This window comes from Lissotriton vulgaris, chromosome 6, assembly GCF_964263255.1.
Source record: "Lissotriton vulgaris chromosome 6, aLisVul1.2, whole genome shotgun sequence".
Lineage (NCBI taxonomy): Eukaryota > Metazoa > Chordata > Amphibia > Caudata > Salamandridae > Lissotriton > Lissotriton vulgaris.
In genome coordinates, this window is record NC_141694.1 from 980839196 (window position 1) to 980863910 (window position 24715).

Sequence of the window (24715 nt, forward strand, 5' to 3'; positions counted from 1 at the left end):
AAATATTTGTATCTGTTCTATCTTTGAATTGACACAAAGTTTTTGTTAAGAAATGGTATTGCATTGATTTGTATAAATTGTTCGTTACAATATAAATATTATATGAAACTAATATATATTGTTCTTATATGTTGGCTGGGCATGCTGGACTCATGTGGACAATGTATGCCTAAAGAACAATTTTCCCCAAAAAGGCGTATAATGAAATAATGTAAATAGGATAAGGGAAAAGGAATCATGGATACAATAAGGAATCAAAGAACCTGCACTGCCCCCTATGAATTTTTATCTGAATTGCAAACAAAGCACTTTCCTGTACATTCAAAGCCCACCAACAAACTTAGGCCTCGATGTATAAAGGGTTTTTGTGGTCACAAATGGCTGGCTGATTCACAGAATTGGACCATTTGCAATTGCAAAAAACGTTTTTTGGTATGTACAAGCCACAAATTGTGATCAGGTACAACTTTAGTGATTCGCAATTTGGGTTTGCAACCCAAAGAAATTCAATATTTGGAAGGGGCATGTTTAGGGCGTCCCATTCAAATACAGAATCTGAATGGTATGCATATATTGACCGAAATCTGGTCACAAAACTTTAATACTTTACCATTATAAGGCATTTGCAAACACAACAAGCATTGGCATAGACAATAGGTCTCAGCTTTGGGACCTTATAAGTGTCTAGTTATCCAGCACAATATCCTTGGTGCAACAACATCAAGTGTTGCATGGCTAAACACTTACATATTTTTTGGCTATGCCACAGAGAGTGAGGCAGAACCACACGAGGGTGAGAACACGGTGTGTGAGAGGACAGGTACACAAGAAACATAGAACGTGGGGGTGGGCATTTGAGAGGGATGGCAAGTGGTCAAGGAAACAGAAAACACATGCACTCTCATGGAGTGCTTACCCAAAAAGGAAAAAAAAAGTTCCCTAAAAGTGAGCAGTGGAAATATAAAAGCAAGCCAATAAGACAGATGGTACAGAAGTTCAGCTAGAGAGGAGTTATAAACCCACGATAGTCAAGCTGAGACAAGAAAAACCAGAGAATAAGAAGAAAACAAATAAAAGCAACAGTAAAGGCAACCAATGGTCAGCAATGGGTAGACATTAGGCCCCTAGGAATTCTTGGTAATCCCACAATTTGTCTTTGCAACCAGCCAGCTTGCTTGGTCTGGGAGTGGCCAGCATGTGTTTATTGTATGCAAGCACATACTTCCTCATGCATGTGCGGACTAGTGGAATGATGAGATCAAAAGCAGCAGCCGCGACAAAACATCTTTTTTTTTATAGATGTATTTAATTTACAGTCTCAACCGATGCCTATGTTGACCTCAAAGTGATCTACGTTAGTAGGCATTATGTTTTTACAGGGGCTCTGTTTAAGGGTTGCAGAACAATGCACTGTACAAATCGTTCAGTGTAAAAACAGGAGAACGAAGAGCGACCACATTACAGTTCACCTTTGTAGTGCAATGGCTAATATGTTGTAGTAGTGGTGCACTATTAGTGTGGCAAAGCACCAAAAACAATAGAATTGCACCCTTACCATCAGCTGGTAACTGAAAATTACCAAACTTTTGGTATAAAGTGGCAGCTAACAGTAATTTGTTATTTTTTCCAAGGGAAGACCAAATCAAGGGCCAACAAACAGTAGAATCAAATCCCTCCCACAGTGTATTACATCCTGGAAGTCGGACAGAGCACCGGGCACCATTGTCCGTCACAGGATTCCGAGATAGACACAACTAAGATGAGCTCATCTGCTTCACCACGTGAGACAACATGCAGCTATCAGCTATCTCCAATGAGAAACAGCTATCTCCATGAAAACACTCACCATGCAGCCATCTCCAATGAGAAAACATAACATGATGTGAAATTCCATGAGGAAATACAACAACCTTCTATCTCCGATGAGGAAACCCAACATGCAGTCATCTCCCATGAGAAAACACAACATGCTGTGGAATCCCATGAGAAAACACAACATACTACTATCTCCCATGAGAAAACGGCAAGCAAATAAGACAGGTGTTCCACCACGAAAAACTAGGTCTCTCTTTCTGAAACCGAATCCAACGTCTTACCCCTTGTCCCTTGTACTGTATATACACTTTCTCAACCAAAAACAAACCAATAACCTTGGCCCTACCAACAGCTGTTACAAACAAGCTACGCTGATTAATGTGAATTACTGTAAAACAAATGGATAGTTATAATGTGCACCTCACCGAGTTCATTTATTTTCAAAAGATTTCACTTTTCTTTCACACAAAGTCACGGGTATTCGGGATAAGTCACAAGAAGAAAGGAGTGTGAACCAAAAGAGGTTTTGAAATTGTGATCTATTGACAATCCTCCCTCACTCTGCCCATGAAGACGTGCGGTTGACAAACGAATGCACGCGTGAGAGAGGAAAGTGGCAAGATGGGGCGAAAAGCACAGAGCTGAATGACGGTGGGGAAACGTGCACTCTCATGGAGCGCTTCACAAAAAGAAACAAATATTTCCCGAAAAGCTGACACAGGTGGAAGCACAGAAGCAGCCACCCAATGAGGGGGTAAACTAACAGGTTGTGGATGGGCTAACAGATAAAAACAAGGAAAGAAAACAAATGGCCTCAGCAGGCTAGAAACAAGCGCGCGCATGAAAGGTCATGAAAACAAGCATGAGGGACAAGCACTCGTGCTTGTGCTGCCATGCGCTTTGAGGGAGCGAGCAGCAGCGGCGCGAGAGACATATGTTGTCAATTACCACATGTGCCGCTACTCGCTCATCCCGGAAGGTGGATGCCGCCACAAGCCCAAGTGTGTGCTTGAAAATGAGCTGAGCGACGGCTAAAGGCCCTCCTATGCAGCGCATGCAAGGAGTATAGTTTTCAGTGTGACTATGAGACTCCAAGCTCTGACTTTAAACACAAGATCAACTACAGTGTGTTTCTTGAATGCAATGAAAAGAGCATACAAAGACCACATGTCACTGCCAATGTACCTGGACATTATTCTAAAAAGTATGTGTCGATTCACATACCACACAGAAATAACTAGTAATATGAGCAATTTTAATGTACGGCTGCGCATGTGTCTACAACATATAGGTGGTTTATACATATTGGCCCTAATTAATAGTGTCTTAGAATAAAATTCACATTTCACTCCCCTTGGACTTATTAATGTGTGGCAATGAGGCCCACCATTTCGACTCCTGCATGTTTTCAACTGGACACTTTGCCTGCTTGGAGAAAATATAATCTCCAGGTGAGCTAGCCCCGTTATGTGGTATTTCCACATAACTTATACAATTAATGGGGCTGGTGCCTCCCATTAACGGCTTCATTGGATTGGACTTTGAAGGAGGGGTTATCTTGTGCAAGTTATGCATTGAATACATTGCCTATCTAAAGGTATAATATTCACAATTGTGAGTTCCCAGTTCAGACATGGCTAAATGCAAATCAGTCTGACCCTGTGCCTCATGTGAACAGTCCAGCCCGGTGATGGATTACACCCAGATCTTTTCACTGGGTGAGTGTTTGATTGATTCAGATGCTCCGTCCATCACCACCCCCTTTTGTACCGCTTTTGGCTGCCATAAGTGTGGCAGGGTATGCTCAGACGTGAGTCCCTTGCTCACTTTGCCACTGGATTCAAGCAAGCCGGGCTGAAGACGGCTGGAATGCCGGAAACCGGTCCTCGGAAGCTTGTTTCCGGTCCAGGGAAGACATGGCTTGGCAGTTCAGGCTTGACTGTTCCCATGAGGCACAGGGTCAGACTGATTTGCATATAGCCATGTCTGAACTGGGGTGGCAGAGTGGGCTAAAGAACAGTGATGGATTAAACCCAGATCTTTTGACTGGGTGTGAGTGTTTGATTGATTCAGATGCTCCGTCCATCACCACCCCCTTTTGTACCGTTATGTCTCTGGCTGCAGTTACTTCTGTAGTTATTACATCTCTTCTGGTCCAAGTTACGTTATCAGAAGCAGCCAGACGATGTGTGCAGTGCGTTGGGTGTTACAGGGGTGCGGGTGCCAGATGATGTGTGCAGTGCGTTGGGTTTTGCGGGGGTGCGGGTAGGAGTCTAGCTACGCCCCCCACACATCTATAAAAGTCTCTAAATCCTTACTGAAGAAAAATGTTACCAGACTGTGTCGAAGACGGCAAATAACGCAAGACCAGCTACCAAAACAACCTGAGGCATTTTAAAACAAGCTCGCGCGGCAGCATGGAGGAGGAAGGGCCTGCAATTGCAGTAGCGATAATTGCTACCATTTGGCGGTGCGCGCTCCCGCAAGTAGATCGCCTCACGTGCATGCGTTGCCATTGATGGCAATGCAACGTGTGCACGTTTTTGGCCCAAAAAGCAAGTCGATTACATGAGGTCCCCTCCTATGCAATGCAAGTGCGTTGCGGAGGCGAGACCTAAAAAGGGCCCCTTTCCCCTTCGAGAATGATGAAAAAAGGTTTTTTTCCTACTCTTAAAAAACGATAGTTCCATTTCCCAATTTTTAAAAAAAACCTTTCCTTTAAGGAAAACTGGCTGCATTTGGTGGAAAAAAGAGACTGCTTTTTTTAAAAGCAATCACAGACATGATGGCCGTTGACCCAGCAGGCCATCATCTTTGTGATAGCTGCAAATCGTAATAGGTTGCAAATTGCGACCCATCTCATATTAATCTTGTTAGGTCGATTTGCAACCCACTTGAAATCAATATGTTTCTAACCGACCTGTTACTACATAGGTCAGTTTCCAAAATAGTGCACTGGTATAAAAAATACTGGTTGAAATTGCAACCAGTATTTTGCGACCAGTACTTTGTACATCTGGCTCCTAAATGCGAAATCTACAGAGAGCGCTTTCTTAAACGTGTAGGGAAGAGAAAGAAAAGACGATGTAAACCTGAAATAATATGTGGGATTGCACTCGTCCGGTAGAGATGATTTAAAGGAAGGTCAGAGGCATGCATTTAAACATTGTCATCTTTATGTAAGAGCTAAAAATGACTAAAAGAAGCATCCACACATGTCCTTCGTCCGGATCCTACGATCGCTGAAAAAACACAAGAAATACAGGTGATGAAATCGTCTATGTCAATTGCTTAATGTAAAAATATTTTGGGCAATGATAACATGATTTAATATATGAAAATAAACATTGTCTAGTTTTGGAGCTGCCACCAAAACAGATGTCTTCAGTCTGTAAATATAGCGTACAAGATAGTACTATTTCCTGCAAAAGTGCATGAGCATTAAGGCAAGTTCTTGACATTTACATACGTTAGCAAATGCATTTGAATCAGTCCTAATTTTACTAAGAAGTATGTATTTATAATAAAAGCAGTTTTGAGATTTAGTATTACCAGGACTGTAACCAGGAGTATACATTTGAGGGGGGAGGGGAGGGGGGGGGCATGACCCCTACTGATGATAACCAAATAAAAGCTAACGTTTTTTGTTGATTGAGGGCACAGGGCAGAGGAAAGTTTGTTAAAAATGCTTCAGTGAGTGCTTAAATTATAACTTAAATGATGGATTTTCTGTTTGATTTTTTCATTATGCTGTTATTCTTGCAGAAGTTGTTTTAATGTAAAACATTCCATTTTAAAGCACATTGAAATCTGGTTGTAATTTAAAAACAAATGAAATAGGTTGCTGTCGGTCGTCTTGGGGTTCTCAATTGCCCATTAATTTTTGTGTTGGTTTAGGAATCTCCTGTTTAAGACGCTTCCACTACAACAAAAATGCTCTCATCAAGGTCCTCTTCTGCTTTTTGGGGCTATATGTGCATTATGTCACTGCATAAAATCAATTCTTTGTGACTATCTCCATCTTAAAATATCACTCTCAAAATGTGCTATCGGAAAAATACTGTTTTCCCTCTTTCTTATTCAAAATGATATTTTTTAGGGTTTCAAAATGGTGATAGGCAACAGATTTGTTAAATCTGCAGGCTTTTCACGTCTGTAGCAGTAGTAGCACTGCTAATACCTGGATACATCATAATTAGTCATTCTATCAACTTTGGGGAGAGGATGTGGCCTAATGGCTAGAGCGGTAGACCTCAGAGCTGGGAAACCTGGGTTCGAAACTCAGCAGGCAAGCTCAGCATCCTGTGTTTCTGGGCAAATCACTTAATCTCCTGTGCCAAATAAAAATGAATGAGTCCGTCTGTAACAAAACTGGTGCTCATGTAAAGTTCTCTGATATCTTCAGGTCTGGTTTGCACTATCTAAAACTCCATATAAAAATACAAAAACCTGCACTATAAGTACAGGGTAAACCATTAAATATGCACAGTATGCAGGCAGGACTCTGATAAATATGTCCAGTAAACAGCCTATAATATATGAGCAGTATGCATACCTCAAATATATCAAAAGTGTTCAGACTCTGGTACATGCCCATTATGTGGGCTTCTAGATCGTGCAGTTGATATATCACAGGCCTTTAATACAAGCACAGTATGCACACCAGCCTTCTTTAATCATGTGGGTACAGTAGGCCTGGTTAAGAAATTCCATTTTACATGCTCACAATCTTAAATTGCCTTCTCTCCCTGAACAGGATGACATTTGACACACACTCATTTGAATGCAGATACAGGATAATATTCTTTGAACTCAGTTGTGCCTACACTACCACTTCGTAGGCACTCTATCAGAACATCTTGAACATTCTGTACAAAGCTAAGTTCAACACGCAAGATGTTATTTGTTTTGGACGCTTTGCGAAAGAGCTATCACAGTAGAATAAACAATAACGGCCAGGCTGGAGCTTCAGGAAGGTAATATGGAGGATGTTATTTTATAAATGACATCAAGCCTTTGTTTAGCCAAAGGAGCATTTCACTGGCACTGAGAGGCTGATCCATGTCATAATTCCAGCTCAGCTGACTCCTGTTTACCTGTTGGACTGAAAATACGTCTAGCTGACTCCAAGTATTTTGCGAGTTAAGTTAGCATTTGCGGCACCATTTTATATTCAGCCTCCATTTTGTGCCATGATCGAAATGAAGCTCCTGTCTCATACTATCTGCCTCACCTGAAAACAGCATCAATGGTTTCTTTTTATTATTCAAGGTTGAGCTTCGTTGTTCTATTGGATAGCTCGTTCTGTGTTTGCATGCCTTTTCTTGTATGTAGCGCTGCTCCCACTCTCAGAGAGACGGGCATGGGCTGAGTAACCTTGAAGCTACAATAGTGTGCACCCAGTCTCAGGATGGTAGCTCACCCTTCTGTATCTCTTTTGTTCATCCATGTCCAAGTTGGAAAATTACAGTCTGGGCATGTCTTAGGAGTGTTGGAAATGTATATCTAACTTTACCTTGTGGACGAGGGGCAGTCACTCTGCAGCTATCTAAGGAGGCTGGCCAGACTGGACTCTGCTCTAGCGAATACTAATAAAATAACTTTGGTTTGTATTCTCTACTGTCTGACCGACTCTTCATTTGTATGGAAGGCAGAGAGGTTTTCGTGAGTGACCCGGTGGCCCTAATCGGGTCACTTCCTTCAGTTGGCGCCTGAATAGGAACCCCATCGGGTGAGTGACCCATTTTTGTCCACGGACGGGTGAGGAGGACGGGGCCATGTCGGGTTAGATGGGTGGACCAGGGATCCCTGCATGAGAGAGTCTGGTACTCGCAGCTGCCCTGTCTCTCTGACCGGGTGGTGCCCGGCCAGTAGTCATCCCGGCTGGGGTCCTAACGGTGAAAAAACCTTGGATCTGACTGTTTCGTCCGAAGAGTCGGCAGTGGAGAATAACATTGTTTGACCTGTGTGCACCAGGTGAGTTTGCTTTGGGCCATGGCGGCACTTTTTTTTGAGTTTGGTACAGTCTGAGAATAGTATTTTTTTTTTTTTACAAGGGCTTGACTTTGTTTGAGTTCTTTGTGAACATGGTATTGTTTTGATCCGGATTCGGTGAGGTCTGTGGACCAATTTTTGTAAGGTATTTGCAAATATCTGCTCAGTATCGTTAGTAAAAACTTTTTTGTTTCAAGATGCCTTGTTTTAGTAGGCTATGTCGTAGGAGTTGTCGTTGTTGTTCTACTGATGCTCAATTGGAAGAAAGGCAACCTGCGCCTCCAGAGGGCACCTGAACTTTGACATGTATGTCAAACATGGCCTTGGCCCTATTATGTTTAGTACATTAGGGCTCAAATATACAAGGGACAATGCAGAGTTACAGTGAGCGTTAACATGTACCTTTGTTGAACAAAAACTGAATTTCCTGCTGGATATATTGTTTGCAAAACAGAGTAGGCAGTCAATGTTTGATTATCTTCAGGTATGGCAGAAGAAAGCTAAGCAGTGACGAATGAAGGCAGAAAAAGAGGCCCGAAAAGGGAGAATTCAGACAGTGACGCAGAAAGCAGTAGCGTATAAGAGAAAGTAGAACAAGCATTGAAAATGCAATAGGTCTCGGCCACGTTTAGGTTAAAGCAATTCGGTTTGTAATTAGGTGGCTTTTTAGCTTTGCTTTTATTAGTGTTTTTCAAACTTTCATGTACATACCATGCATATGTATGCATATATGTATGCATGCATTTATATTTATATAGATATGCAGATGTATATATTTTTATTTATGTATGTAAATATATACACACATATATAAATGCATATATGTGTGTGTGTGTATATAGATTACCTACTGGCGGTCGCCAGTAGGTAGTTATAGTTAGGACCTAGTTTCCATAGGAAATCTGCAACATTCTATTTGGACTAACTTTGGCGCAAGTGGACGAATATTCGCAAATTTCTCCAAGAAAATGGCCTGCTCCGCTCCGCTCCTTCCCTGAAAGTTTGGGGGTGATTCGTGAAGCAGGGGCCGAGAAAAAAGGGGGGTCCCAAAACATGTTTTCCCCATGCAATTTTCCATAGGACGTTTAGCCAGGGCTACAGCCCGAACGGCTGAACAGAATTACAACAAATTTGGCAAAAAGGTAGAGTTCGGTACGCAGATCACACTTTTTGTTAAATGGTGTAAATCCGTTCAGTAGTTCCTGAGAAAATCATAAGTAAAATCATAAGTATATCTATAGGCGCTTACCATACGTGTACCGTACGCGTACAGGTCCGCGTACGTACGCGTACCTTTCCGAGCAAGAGCTGCCTGCTGATTGGCTGTCAACTGTCTGTCAACACTCCAAACCAGAAAGTGTTGGCAGCCATCTTGTGCCTCGGTAGACTGAGGCATAAGAAATCAGAAAAACAAATGTGTAGAACGCAAAAGGGGCAGGGTAGAAACACCCTGACCCCCTAGGCCTGCTCAGGTGGTCCCACAAGGACCCCCCAAGGCCCCCCCCAAATTTTTTTTAAAACCCAGTCTGCTTTTTTTCAAATTACCCCCCGGGGGTACCAAATCCCGGGGCATAGTGAAGAAAAAGTGTGGGGGGGCCCAATCCCCCCCACACTGCCCCGGGGACCATCACCCCCGGGGCAAAGCAACACAGCCCCCTGGTGCATACTGGAGGCTCCTGGTGCGCTAGTTGGCCCCCCGGGACCTCCAGTGTGCAAGGGGAATTAGTTCCCCCTCTGAAAAAGCGCCAGGGGGCTGCATTGCAGAGAGGTGTAAAAAGTGGTGTGGCCTCATTACACCTGTCTGCAAGGCAGCCCCGTGGCGCATACTGGAGGTTCCTGATGGGATAGTTGGCCCCCAGGGACCCCCAGTATGCAAGGGGAATTAGTTCCCCCGCTGCAAACGTGCCCGTGGGCTGCGTTGCAGAGAGGTGTAAAAAGGGGCATGGTCTCATTACACCTCTGCAACGCAGCCTCCTGGCGCATACTGGAGGTTCCTGGTGGGCTAGTTGGCCACAAGGGACCCCCAGTATGCTAGGGGACTTAATCCCCCAACTTAGAACACTCTACAGGGCGCGTTTGCACAGTGGTGAAGGTAGGGGGCGGGGCTTGAGGTGATGTGAGTGCAAACATGCCCAGAGGCGCGCTTTAGGTTGGGGAATTAATTCCTGTTCAATCCAGAGGTCCCCTAGAGGGCAACTAGTCCAACAGGTATCTCCAGTAAGCGCTACAGAGCTGTGATTTAGAGTGTTGAAAAAAGGGGGCATGCCCTTTGAACACCTCTCTGCAACCCAGCTGCCTGGCGCATACTGGAGGTACCTGGTGGGCTAGTTGGCTCACAGGGTACCTCAGGATTGAAGAGGAATTAATTCCCCAATCTAGCTCACTACTATTCCTGAAAAGTAAATTTAACTGTACTTACCAGTAACTTGAATTTCCGTCCATAGGATATCATTGCCTGATATATAAAATATATATTAATTAAAAAAATTAAATAAAAAAATATTACAATTTCAATATTTTTAAAAACATTTTTTTCAATTTATATTAAAAATATGTAATGTAATTTAAAAAATTAAATATCTAAAAATAAATAATTTAAAATAATGTAGTAAATCAGTATAAAAAAATATAACAATTAATATATTTAAAAATTATCATTTACAAAACCTTTGAAATTCACTGAAAAACCAAAGGTTTCACACACGTTATAGTTAGGAATTAGCATTTAAAAAACCTTAGCAATTCACTGAAAAACCAAAGGTTTCACACACGTTATAGTTAGGAATTAGCATTTAAAAAACCTTAGAAATTCGCTAAAAACCATGTCATGAGTGATGTAATATGTGACGTCATCAGCAGTGCATTGCGGGCGCCCGAGTTATAGTTAGCTGGACTAACTATAACAGGGGAATTTCAATGGTTTTGTATGAGTGAAATGTCCAGCTAACTATAACATGTGTGAAACCTATGGTTTTTTAGTGAATTTCTAAGGTTTTTAAATGCTAATTCCTTACTATAACGTGTGTGAAACCTATGGTTTTTTCAGTGAAACTTATGGTTTTTTCAGTATATATATCAGTCAAAACAAGGTTCCCCTTATGGAAGTGCCATACAGGTAGGTTGTTTCTCCCATCTTTAATAACGAAGGCTGCAAACAGTTCCTGATAAAACCATCATCACACAATTGCTGCCAGATGCATTTCGGGTCCTCTTGAGTTTTGACCCTTAATCATTGGCAATTGACACGTACAGCAGGACCGGCAAAATGCAACAATTTAAATCCCAAACACCTCCCCAGTGGGCGTGGCCACTCATGTGGCCTCATGGTTCTTGAAGTTGCAGATATCAAAAACTCAAGTGAGTCTGTCCTCTTTGTACATGCAGTTTACAGTTTATAGCACACACATGGGCTGATGCTTAGTCTTTCACAAAACATGCTGCATCTTTTTCACTAGGGAGGTAGTCCGTCACAAAGGAGAAAAGATGCAGCATGTTTGTGCAGCAGCATGCCCTTAAGCACATGTCGGCTACACTGATATGATTGTCGAAACAGTGCTTCAATGCTATAGCGCCCTAGATTATTATGATATCAGAGATAACGTACATGTTGCTGGTATGGCGCCTGAGAAGGTTTTCGGAAATGTCGCAAAATTGGTAGTTTACTGTGGTAGGCTGTTTGAGAAGAGCCCAAACACAGTATCCCAGTTTCCTATGAGGGAAGTCCACCCCATATATCACCCTGAGTTACCAGAGCTTTGAGATCAGCATGGTGCTGTCATTAGACCAAAGGTTCAGGCCCGCTTCCAAGAACACTGGGTCTATACCCCATGGAAGAAGACTTAGTTACCTGACCCTTGGAAAAATCCTACTGCATATTATAAGAAATTAACAGAAGCCGCTTCATCAACAGTAATGACACTTGCGGATATTGAAATGTTTTTTGGGTTGCTGGTGCCCGTCGACATTTGGTGGCAGGTACACACACAGGACCATGCTGGAGAATTGGGTGGTACATGGGACTAGATTAAGGCATGGGATAAGGAAAGGAAGTCTGGAGAAGAGCCAGAGCCCGAGATACTAGTTTTACCCGACTGACTTATTACTTTTATGTACTCCCTTATTTCTCAGAGGAGGGTAGATTGGGACAAGTTAGCAGCATGATGTCAGAAGAAGGATAAGAGTGTGACCAATTTCTTCATGCAGTTCGAGTGTGTGTTTTTTGATTTCAGTGGACAAGATTTGTCAGTAGAAGGGGGTGTCCGATTGTTTGTCAATAGATTTTACACAAATCTGCTCCCAGAGATTGCGACTCGGTTGCAGGCTTCTGAGAGCACTTGGACAACATCCTCCCATTCCCTAATTTTGAGTATGGCACTGTAAGAGGGCGGGTTTTATAAACAGGCGTGGAGGCGGTAGTGGTGGTTTAAAGGAAGAAGGTTTATTGAAAGCAAATGACGATGTGACAGGGATTTGTAAAGGTTCTTCGATATTTTCTTCTTCTGATGTCTCCGGGGAAGTGTCAGGTGATGAAGGTTCTCGTGTGGTCTTCGCCTTGTCTTCAGGATGTGGTTGGTCACCCCCGTGGCTCATAAGAGAAGGGCGGAATAAATGAGGGGACCGTGAGAATGACAATACTAAACTAGAGAGGATGTGTTTCCCTTCACCACACCATTAGTGTTCAGTGCTAATCAGTAGGAAGGTGACAGATCACGCAATCAATAGAAAAGTCCGAGATAGGTTAGGTTTAGGTAGTAAGGGCTATGGGGCAAAGTTTTACAGTGCCTAGGGTAGAATGACAAGAGTGCTCACAGTTTTACAGTGCCTAGGGTAGAACAACGATAGTGCTCACAGTTTGCACGTTATGAAAAAAAATAATAGCAGTGCGCCGTGTATTTCACCAGCCTATGCTGCAGGTCGTGGTCTGAGTAGTTTCACCAGATATACAACGCACGCCGACACTGATAACCAAACTCAAATAACAGTTCTAAACAATCCCTCCCTGTATCCTTCCCACCCGCTACCCGCTACCCCCAAAGTTCCCTAGAGCCGATGTCACTCACCGACCCCGCCGTAACTCTTCCTAGAGTCACGGCCGCTCTCCAGCATCCACCGGACGCCACCAGTCCTCACACCAGCTGTCTTTGTCGACGTCCTGTTCGTGGGCTGTCTGGGTCTCCTCAGGTCCCGCGTCTTCCTGCACCGGGTCCGCGTAGTCTTCAAGGACTCCTGCCTCCTCTACGGGTCCCGCGTCTTCTCTCTCCGTCTCTGTCGGTAAACTCCTGCCTCCGTCTTCGGCGTGTCCGAATGTTTTCTCCGCCCTCGCCTCTTTGTATTCGTCTCCCATTTGTCCTGTCTTACTGTTTCCGGGTTTTTCCTCCTCCTCTTCCGGGTCACCCCCTGTGATAGAACCGCTCCCAGGCCTTGGTCAGAAGCATCTGTCTGCAAGATAAAGGGCCAGGTGTAATCGGGACTTATCAAAACAGTATCTCAAGTTAGAGACTGTTTTAGAGTGTCGAAAGAACTTGCTACATCAGCAGGAGGGGATCTCAAGATTGTTTCTGTTTGACTGTTTTTTGGTAGGAGATCAGTTAGGGGGGGTCGCTAACTGAGAAAAATTAGGGATGAACCGTCTATAGAACCCTAATAACCCCAAAAAAGCTCTCAAATCCTTTTTGTTACTGGGCATTGGGATTTGTGAAATGGCTGTTAGTTTAGATGTATGAGGTCTTATCACTCCTTCCCCTAACAGGTATCCTAGGTGCTTCACTGTCTGTGCAGCCAAATGACTTTTGGTGGGATTTATTCTTAATCCGTATGACCCCAAAGCCTGAACGACTTGAGAAAGATGTGATAGGTGCTGGTCCCAGCTACCGCTATATATCACAATGTCATCGATATAAGCCCCAGCGTAATTGCTATGGGGTCTCAATACTATGTTCATGGCTCTCTGAAATGTGGCTGGGGCCCCATGTAAGCCGAATGGCATTACTTTGAATTGATATAACCCATCAGGGGTAGAAAAAGCAGTTTTTTCTCTGTCTTCCTTCTTGAGAGGTATTTGCCAGTACCCCTTACATAAATCCAGGGTACTAATGTACTTGGCTCTTCCTATCCTTTCTACCATTTCGTCCACCCGTGGAAGGGGGTAGGTATCAAAATCAGAAATCTTATTTACTTCGCGAAAATCTATGCAAAATCTTACTGAACCATCAGGTTTGGGTACAAGCACAATGGGCGAATTCCATTCGCTCCTAGATGGTTCAATAATATCCATCTGTAACATGTTCTGTATCTCTTCTCGTATCACTTGTCGGCGTGATTCTGGGATAGGATATGGTCTTAATTTGACTCTTTTACCAAGTGTAGTTTTAGTGATGTGTTCAATAAGAGTAACCCTCCCAGGATAGGTAGAAAAGACATGGGATAAAGACTGTAACTTCTGAATCAACTCTTCTTTCTGAGGAACTGGTAGTTCGGTATCAATACTCTGCTGGAACAAAGGGACTGGGGATTCTACCACATTCACTGTCGCCGGTCCCTCATTTTTTAAGCAAATTAATGTGGCAGATTTGTGTTACATGTTTGTCAGCATCAGTTTCAATGCGATAGGTAACTGGAGTGACCTGAGCAATGACTTTATAAGGTCCCTGCCATTGTCCCAACAACTTTAGGTCTGAGGTAGCCATCATGAGTAAAACGAGGTCTCCTATTTGGAATGATCTATTCTTAGTCCCTTTGTCATATTGACCCTTTTGGTTACTCTGGGCGTTTTCCAGGTTAGTTCGTACAATATCTCGAATTTGTCTCAAATGCGTCTTTAAGTTTGAGACATATTCCGGGAGAGGTTTTGTATTGTCAGGTTCATTCTCCCACTGTTCTTGAGCCATGTCAAGTAAGGTGCGGGGTTTATATCCATATAACAACTCGAAAGGAGAATATCCAGTACTTTTCTGCTCCTTACACCTAATGGCGAAGAGAGGGAGAATATCTTCCCACTTCTGTGCTTCTAACACCAGTAGTTTTTTAAACGTGATCTTAATGGTGGCATTGTATCTTTCAACTAAGCCATCTGTCTGGGGGTGATAGGCTGCTGTTTTTATTTGCTTCACGCCCAACTGGGTACAAATGTCTCGCATCATCTTGGAAACAAAAGGGGTACCTTGGTCCTTCAGGATCTCTTTGGGGAATCCTACTCTAGAAAAAATTCCAATCATAGCTTTGGCAATGTTGGCAATGTCTGGCCGGCGAAGGGGTACCGTTTCGGGAAATCGCGTAGCTTAATCAACAAGCACCAGAACAATGCGACAACCACTACGTGATGGTAGCAAGGGTCCTATTATGTCCATGCCCACTCAATTGAATGGTTCATTAATAATTGGGAGGGGACGCAGAGGTACCCTGGGGGTTGATATCGGCTGTGTTTCTGGCAAATCGGGCATTCCCTACAATATTGTTTCACCTGCTGGTATATCCCTGTCCAATAAAACCACTCTAGAATGGTTTTCTCCATTTTATCTGCCCCAAAATGTCCCCCTAAAAGATGACTATGAGCTAGGTATAACACTTTGTCTCGAAACTGCTTGGGGATTAGCAACTGGGCTTTCTGATTAGGTCCTCCTTTTCTATATAACAAACCCCTTTTTACAAAGAAGTTAGGACATACATGTTGTGGTTCTTCGTTTTCAAGAGCCTTGCTCCATGCTTCCTGAAGTAGAGGGTCCTCTCTTTGGGCAGCATGGAAATTCCTGTCTGTTTCCCATGGATTCTCTTTGGGTATAATAGGCATTACCATGGGTTCTGTGTCAGTGGAAAAAGGTGAGGTGGACAGCCATTCTTCAACGGGTACAGGAGCATTTTGCAATAACTGTGTCAACTTGGGATAATCATTTCCTAAGATTACTTGTTCTGGTAGTCGGGGTATAAGGCCTACAGTCATAGACGTACCAGCATCATGAGAATGTTGGATCTGAACCTGAGCAGTGGGGTAGGGTTTTGTGTCCCCGTGAACACATTTAATGGCCACCATTCCATCTATAGGTCCTAACTTTTTACCCAGATCTTGAGGCCTGACTACGCTATGTAAACAACCCGTGTCAGCCAAAGCAGTTAGAGGTTGTCCGTTTACTGAAACCGTACACCTATATGGGGGTGGCTTCTTTTCGGTAGGTGAACAGTAGTAGTTACGGGCCATCCCGATCTCCATGGGTTCCTCTTTCTGGGTACAGAACCTAGCTATATGTCCCATCCCTCCACACTGAAAACATTGTGGGCCTGCAGAAGGTGGACGTGGAGGAAGAGGAGTACTAAGAGATGGAGCGCTTGGCATGAAAGTCAGGGATTCAGGTTTCTTTACTAGAGGTGGTCGGGGATGTCTAGCTCCCATATGCCCTCCTGTTTTCCCCGTGGACTCGTCTTTTCCTTTTTGAAAATCTAAAGCTCTGTGGTAGGCACTAGCTATCTCGACAGCGGTTTCCAGAGTAAGGTTTGCCTGCTTTCGCACCCATCTTTGAATTGGGGGGTGTAGAGAGGTCAGATATTGTTCTAGATTGATCTTGGCCATGATCCCATCCTTATCCGTAGTAGCAGGTTTGAGCCATCGATCTGTCATATCTTTTACTCTGAAGTATAAGGCACGTGGGGTTTCTTGAGGTCCTTCTTTCATTTGCCTTAACTTCACCCTATAAGTTTCCTCATCGATTCCTAGTCTCTCCAGGATACATCTCTTAATATCAGCATAGGGGACTGCTCCTTGTAGAGTCGCAGCTTGGTATGCGGCCTGTAAGTCGCCAGATAACAAAGGTCCCAAATATTGGCCCCATTTCTCGGCTGGCCAGGATGCTGCAGTGGCCATTCTCTCGAAATTATTAAAGAAGAAATCAGGGTCTTCTCCTGCCACGTATCGTTACAATACTACGGAGGGTAAAGTGGTAGGACCTCTTTGTTGTCCTAGTACTTCAGTAAGTTTGCCCATAGCTGCTTCGTGGGTTTGTCCTTGTCTGGAACTGACCTTTTGAATCTTGTCCCGATCTTCTTCCACAACATTCAGAAACCGTTCCATGATTTTCCCCAGGTGTTCTTGATTCTCGGCCATCTTTGCCATGGCAGCCTCCATCTTGCCTTGTGATCCCACTTCTGACACCACTTGTAAGAGGGCGGGTTTTATAAACAGGCGTTGAGGCGGTAGTGGTGGTTTAAAGGAAGAAGGTTTATTGAAAGCAAATGACGATGTGACAGGGATTTGTAAAGGTTCTTCGATATTTTCTTCTTTTGATGTCTCCGGGGAAGTGTCGGGTGATGAAGGTTCTCGTGTGGTCTTCGCCTTGTCTTCAGGACAAAGACCACACATGTATTTGAGGATGATGTATGTTGCTTTATATCATTATACCGTGGGGGCTTGTACCCCATAACTGCACAGTGTTTTCTTTCTCTTACAGATACTCCGTGACCAACATTAGCGCAAAGTAGATACTAATGCATGCCTTATTTAATTGCAGCATTCCAAAGTAAATAAATTGCTTTCATTTGTCTAGTTTCTCACTTGAGCACGTTAAGGAGTGGCAAAATAAGGGCTGGTCCCTGCGTAGTCCTGAAGAAGAGCTTGGGGAGCTCGAAACATGTTGCCAAAAAACCGCTAGGCACACCTAACTCATTGCTAGTAGGATCCCTGGAACCCCATTTTAATATACCACCTGGTAGCAAGAATAAATCATTTATAGCTCACTAGGCAGGTAGTTTTTTAACCCACGATACACATACCACTCCACCTTCACAATACACCTTGCACTACACATAGTCCACAAATTAAAGTGCTCCTGTGTTGTTCGCTAGTCACAGCACGCCCCAGTCCGTAGAGGGCTGGGATGGCCCCAATGATGAAGCATGTCACCAAGGGGAAACCCTGGTGAGTGAGGGGACACAAGAAAGAAATATCATTTTTCTTTCTCTGGCTTAATCAAAGCTATTCCGACACTATTGAGTGTTGTGAATAACATTTACTGACATAACCAGGTTTTTTGATCCTTGGGCTCAAAGCTAGGATAGCCAGGGACAGGTTACGGGACCAGTTCAGATACCTGTAGATCAGTGCGGTCTTTATGTCACCGCAGATTTGCATGGCTCAGTTAAGAAATTCTTAGGGACACAGGTGCAATGAATAGCTCTGTTTCTCGTTCATCGGTCCCCGGGGCAGCTCTATCTGGCCAAAATAATGTTTCAGTAGGCTTTTCAGGTGTACCGGTTGCGAGACCCATTTCCAAGCCACTTGCCTCGACTATCAGTCCCTTTACCTTGGATTCGCCTTTTCTATTGACATCCAATTGTGGGGCAAATCGAATGAGCTTAGATTTATTGAAGAAGTTGGATGCAACCATTTTTTGATCTCCCGAAGGTGTCTATATGACAATGGGAACAAATGTAACAAGTTCCAAGCAGTGTCTGTCCAAAGATGTACCCCTTCCTGCTGAGTTTAAAGATGTGTCACCCACTTTGTCGGGATGGGTGATACGGATGTGGGACTCTTGCAAATTCCCCCAGTTTCCATCAAAGTTAAAGACAACGCTGTTTTGCCACATATTCCCCAGTACAAAATTCCTCGAGCAGGGGAGCAAGCTTTGTGACGCATTATACAAGATCTGGTTGAGTTGGGGGTAGTTGAGGAGACAGCAGCGAACGTGTGCAACAGCCCTACTCTCCCTATTCTCAAAAAGACATCCTCAGACTCCCCCATGACAATCCAGATGTTTATCGTTTTGTGATTGATTTGCGCGCAGTTAACAAAATAGTGGTTCCTCAGTTCCGGTGGTCCTGGACATTATTGCCCTTCTAACAATGGTTCCTTCCTCTGTCAAATTCTTCTCTGTCATTGATTTGAAAAATGCGTTCTTCAGTATACCAATTTCCCCCTATAGCCGTCATTTATTTGGTTTTACACTAGCTGGCAGACGATTTAGATTCTGTTTGGCTCCCCAGGGCTATACTGAGTGCCCTAGTATATATAGCCAAGCATTAAAATCCCAGTTGGATTCCCTTGCGCTTTCTCCAGGTAATGTATTGCCCCAATATGTGAATGACGTCTGGATTGCTTCCGACACTGAACAGGGATGAAAAGACAGTAGGGTTAAGTTGTTGCTACATTTGGCTCACCAAGGACATAAAGTGTCCCTTTCTAAATTTCAGCATTATCGGCAGGAGGTCACCTATTTAGGTCACCTACTGTCGAAGGAGGGTAGGAGATGGACACCTGAGCACATTAGCGCCATTGTTAAAATGTCATCCATAGAACTCAGAGGGATGTATGTGCCTTTATTGGCATCTTTTCCTACTGTCGACATTGGATCCCTAACATGGGTGTCCGCAGGGGGGGGGGGGCAAGGAGGGGCGCATGCCCCCCCTCCCCCTGGATCGCTGGTCCGTCTGGTGCGGGCAGTACTGGTGGTGCTGCCTTCACTGCCGTGGTGGATGGTGTGGCCGGGCGCCATTATTTTTGTAACGCTGGCAGTGGCACTCCAGTAGCCCAGTGACACACTGGGCTGCTGGAGTGCCCAATGCTACCAAGGAAAATGGTGCCCGGCAAGCGAGGTGAGGGCCGTAAATCACGGTATTCAAATCAGGGCAGTCACTCATTCATAGCGCGAACGTGCTACTTATGACGAACCTGCTTCATCTTGCTAGCCCGCGCATCCTTTGACTTTCGCTGCATTGGCAGCAGCCATGACATTCTGGAGCCCCCCTCAGAGCTGGCCAGTTGGCCAGGGAGACTGGGAGGTGTGTTGGGGGCCAGGCCCTATTACGATTATGTGGTGCTAGGAAATGTTTTTCATGTAGTATGATTTACGCAAACTGTTCTGAGTACCTCTAAAGGTGGTTTTATGATGATGAGTTTGTCTTGCATATTTTTTTTATGCTAGTGAGATTTTGTTCCACCCTGTGCTTTATGCCCCCAATGTTAGTGATTCTCAGGAGGTTAGGGTCCAATATTAGTCGGTTGAGATTATAAGCGTACAATGCAGTTGGTACCAAATGTGGTTTTTGTTTCAGGCTGATGCTATGTACAGTGATCACCAGTGGTTACTGGGTGTTTGTTTATGATCTGATTTACTTTTACCAAATTTGCTTTGTGATGGTTCTGACATTGGTCCAGTTGGCCCTGTCATATGTAAACAATTCCCTTGTAAATATTATTTAGTGCCAGGTGGCATCATGTATACCTAGATGAAGGGCCCAACAAATACCAGCGGAATCACAGAGACTCCCAAGCCCCCATCTTCTTCTGCTCTGAAGTAACAACCTGTTCCTAATCACCTCACTTCCGGGACGGCACATTAGTTCAGATATCTTCACCTGACGTCGGGAATATGTGCCCCCTTTATGTCCTTATACTTCTCCTCACCACCGCTTTCCTAGTAACACCCTTCTCATATCCCCCCCACCCTCCTCCTCCTCATTTTCCCAACATGACCACCACTTGAGTTAAGGCTGGAATTAATTGCTACAAAATCATTTATCCTCCCAACCAGACTAAAGCTTCAGTAAAACGATTGAAGCATAACACTATTGAACGTTTCCCCGATTCCCTTTTTGTTGATCAATTTTACAATGGTCGTTTTGGGAAGCTCAAAAATGATTTCATTTCCTTCACTCACGACACCCCCTCTTGGTCCACCAGCTTATATAATGCCCTTAACGTCACCTCCTCCTCCTCCTCCTCTATCCCTCAAGGTAAAGAACTAAAAAGTTCCCCCTCTGCGTGTTTCAATGGCTCCCTCAGTATCTCACTCTATAACAACGGTGCTGTAATGATCCAAGGCAAAGACACCTGTCTCTCTCTATTTGACCACCTCTTCCCCATCCCTACTCCCCTCCTCTGCGACCGGGTTATCCCCAGACTCTTCATCTAGCTCCACCCATTACTCCCTTTCTCCTCCCCTAATCCCCCTACATTCCAATAGGCTGCACCCTCGAGAAACCCAGGTCGGCCCTCTTCCCTTCCTCCTCCCCTGTGCCCTCCTCTCCCATTCCTCCCCCCTCACAATATGCCCCCCCTTCATCACTTCAGCCTTTCCTCTAGCTAATATGCTCCTCGTCCAATCTGCACCGTCCCGGTACTCCAATCTCATCTCCTCCCCCCTATTCCTACCTCCTACCCTTCTTTTTAGTCCACCTCTCCTCCAACCTTCTCCCCCAGTTAACTTTCCTTACGCTACCCTTATTCCTCCCTCTCTCCCTCTTCTCTACCCCTCCTCCCCTCGCTATTTACCACGATTTCTTTACAAGCCCATTGCATCTCTCTCCTTCCCCCCCACTCCTCCTGCAATGCTGTGCTACCCCTTTCCCCCTTGGTAACCCTTTCCATTTCCCTCCCTCGGGCCCAGCGGAACCTTTTCCTTTCTTCAACTTCCCTTTCTCGCAACCCCCCTCACTCTGCCAGATGCCTGTTCCCTCACAGCCACTTCTCCTAGCTGAAAGGACCTCTCCAACCACCTCTCCTCTTTTCCTCCCAAACCTCCTACATTCCTAAGACTCCACACAGTCCTCCCCTCTCCTTTTACCCCACCGCCTTGATCCGCACCCATCTCCCCCTAAATATGTCCTTAATTCCTTTCCTTCTTGGAACGCCAACAAAGACAACACTCCCTTCACCTCTGATACACCAACTCCCGCTCTCAACCTCCATCTTTCCCCACATATGAACCCTATACCCCAACTCTCCTCCTGTCCCCCCACCTATCCCTGCCTTCCACCACCAATTTCACCCTCTCCTGTTTCCATTGAGCCACCCAACCTTCCGTGCTCTGCCCTACTCTCTCTGGAAAATAAGCTAGGCTCTCTTATCACCTCCATCTCCCAGCTTGTAGCTACCATTCCACTTTTCCATACGCCCCAACTCCTTTGGAAAACTCTCACCTTCCCACGAGATGCACCTCGCCCCCTCACTCCATTATAGCCAAGAATAACCGGTCGTCTGCAAACATCGTTAACTCACACAAGCCCTCGAACACCACCCTTCTTCAACTTGCATCCCCTAGTAACTCTACTACCTACACTATTCCGAACATCTCCTCTGTCAGAAACAAGCATCCACCTAAACCCTCCCAAGCACCCCCGTATACGTACAATATCTCCATCACCCTTCATAGCCCAAGTGCCCCCGTCACCAAAACAGTCTCGACAGAGCTGCGCTGTCTGCTCCAAAACTGCAGATCTGCTATAAAACGCAAACTTGAAATCTCAGATAACATCACCCTTCACAATATTGACATGCTCTTTCTCACAGAGACCTGGTTCAACGATATCTCTATGCAGACGACACTCAAATCTACCTCAAGGTTGCCTCCACTCATGATCTCTCCATCTTAAGCTCTATTCTCGATTCCATTCAAAACTGGATGTCAACTCATCAACTGATTCTGAATCCCTCCAAATACCTGCCAAAAAAACTCAATCTAATCTCCCACATCAATTCCATTGCAAAGTCTGCTTGATAGCAACTGCACCTTCCTTTGGGAATTCGTTGTTTTTCCCGGAGCAAGACCTTAAAACCTTGGTCCAATCGCTGGTCCTCTCCAGACTGGACTACTGTAATTCTCTTCTTACTGGCCTCCCCAAATCCCACCTGTCCCCCCTTAAATCTGTTCTCCATTCAGCAGCTCGTTTCATTTATGGGGCCAAAAGATGCGACCACATCACTCCCATGTTATCCACCCTTCGCTGGCTTCCCATCGAGGCAAGATCTATCTACAGGACTGCCTGTATCACCCACAAAGCCTTGCACTCCTCCTCACCTCGCTACCTGGCGAATAAACTGAAACTCTCTGGAGGCTCTAGACCGTCACGTAATGCGGAAAATTTACTGCTTGAACCTCCCACTTTCAAGAAGGAAAGATCGATGGCCCAATCCTTTTCAGGCAACGCAGTGAGAATCTGGAACTCACTACCGCGTCCGCTTCGGACCACCACCTCCCCCCAGGCCTTCAAAACTGACCTCAAAGCTCTCCTCCTTCAAAGACACTTCCAAATTTAATATGCGCCCTCTCTATTATCTGAAGGAAGACCTTCCATTATAGAAAATTCTATTCTCCATGACTATGGAAGTGCCTTCCCAGTGTGTTCTTGTGGTTTGAGTGTCTGCCATTTATAGCATTATTATCCTTCTACCTGTGTTTGGTACTCTTTTGTAACATGCACACGTCACTTTTCTCTTGTAACACACTGTTTGCTACCTCTTACATTTTGTTTGCTTTAGATACTTGCACAAGTGCCACCATTGCATACGTAACGTTGGTTCTTGTGTTTGAGTGTCTGCCATTTATTGCAGTATTATACCTCTACTTGTACTTTGAACGCTTTTGTAACCTGCACCCTTATCACTTTTTCCTCCTGTAATGTACCGTTTGCTACCTCTTGTATTTTGTTTGCTCACAATTGTCACTTTTGTCTCATGTAACTTAACGTTTGCTTTTGTAATTTGTTTACTGGTAATTTTCTCCTCATGTATCATTACTGTTCTATTGTGAAGCGCTCTGACACCTTGAGGTAAAGTCTGCGCTATATAAAAAAGCATAAAATAAATACATGACTCGCATCGACCCCCAGCCTGGGGCGAACACTTTCCTAAATCGGAACCTCTCATTACGGATAACATGACGCCCAGACTTTGTCCACATCTTCATGTTTGAGACTCTAACATTGCAGGATTTACAAGAAGCTTTTGGTCCTGAGGAGAATCCCACAATAAAGGATTCGAAACGCGTCGACCACTTCAGTCTCTCTGTCACTGATTATGGTTTTTCAAAAAAAAGCTGTCTAGATAAGATAGGATTCAAACCTTGACTGATTTATTTTTCATAAATGTCTAATTCAAAATGACTAGACAAATATCATTCATGACTGTACACGATTCAACAAGACAGTGACAAAGGGCTTTGTTCCAAAAGACTTAAAGTTTCTAGTTTGGGTTTTAAAGATGTATGTTTGAAGAGTGAAAGTGATATGTATATGTGTTGTTATATTGTAAATTTGTATAAATTCTATGCAATTGTAAAAATATCGTGTTTTTGTATTTTCTATATATAATGTATATATGCACACAAAAACTGTCTTATGAAATAGAATGAAAATAATTCAATTAGAGACTCGAATTGACTAAAATAAATTACTGACGTAAGTAATAAGCAGTGTGGTATGCTTTATTCGTACCACTACTTGATGAAAAAAGCAGTGATTGTAGTCCAGTATTGGCATTTGTGTTGTTGTTTATATTGAACTGACTCAGCCTTGCTGGGAATGAGTCAGGACCCTGTGTTGTTGCTCAGTCCTTGAAGTATTGGAATATTTAATAATTTCCTTTACAGAACATACATGAGAATCTCACTGCTTTTTACCTAATGCATTTGCGTAACTTTCTAAGTACAGGATACCCTTGCTTTGCCATTTCGAAAAATAATCTAAATAAGTGCTTATTCTCTGTAAACTTATTTTGTTGGCATCATACTTGATAGAACCACAACACTGCACTCCTGAGTAACAGTACGCATTTATAAATGCAAGGGTCAATCGCTTAATAGTGCTCCCCGATTTCTGCTTCTTTCCCATCTGACCTACGTCTCTTCCCACCCTCCGCTGTTGCTAACACAGGGAGCCCAATTTGCCCTGCCCTGAAAGCCCCTTCCACAAAACTTTAAGTAACCACCTGTGTCAACCCTTTCCCCCCCAAAAAAACTTTGTATCACCCCTGTATTACATAACCAACAGTTGGTCTGTAGCTAGGTTTGTACTTTGCAAAACCTTATGCTTACCATGTTTAAAAAAGAAAGGACCACACCATTCTCAGTTTGTAATGCTTTATTTGAATAGAGAACCCCATGTTCCTTCAATGTTTCACCATCTTCACCTGAACGTAAAGCTGGCC

General features: G+C 44.1%; 1 protein-coding gene across 1 annotated transcript in view; it reads right to left on the reverse strand.

Moving 5' to 3' along the window:
* The window catches only part of C6H6orf58 (chromosome 6 C6orf58 homolog), a 951187-nt gene that overhangs the window by 680987 nt on the left and 245485 nt on the right, over positions 1-24715 (reverse strand). The gene's annotated exons all lie outside the window — the stretch shown is intronic.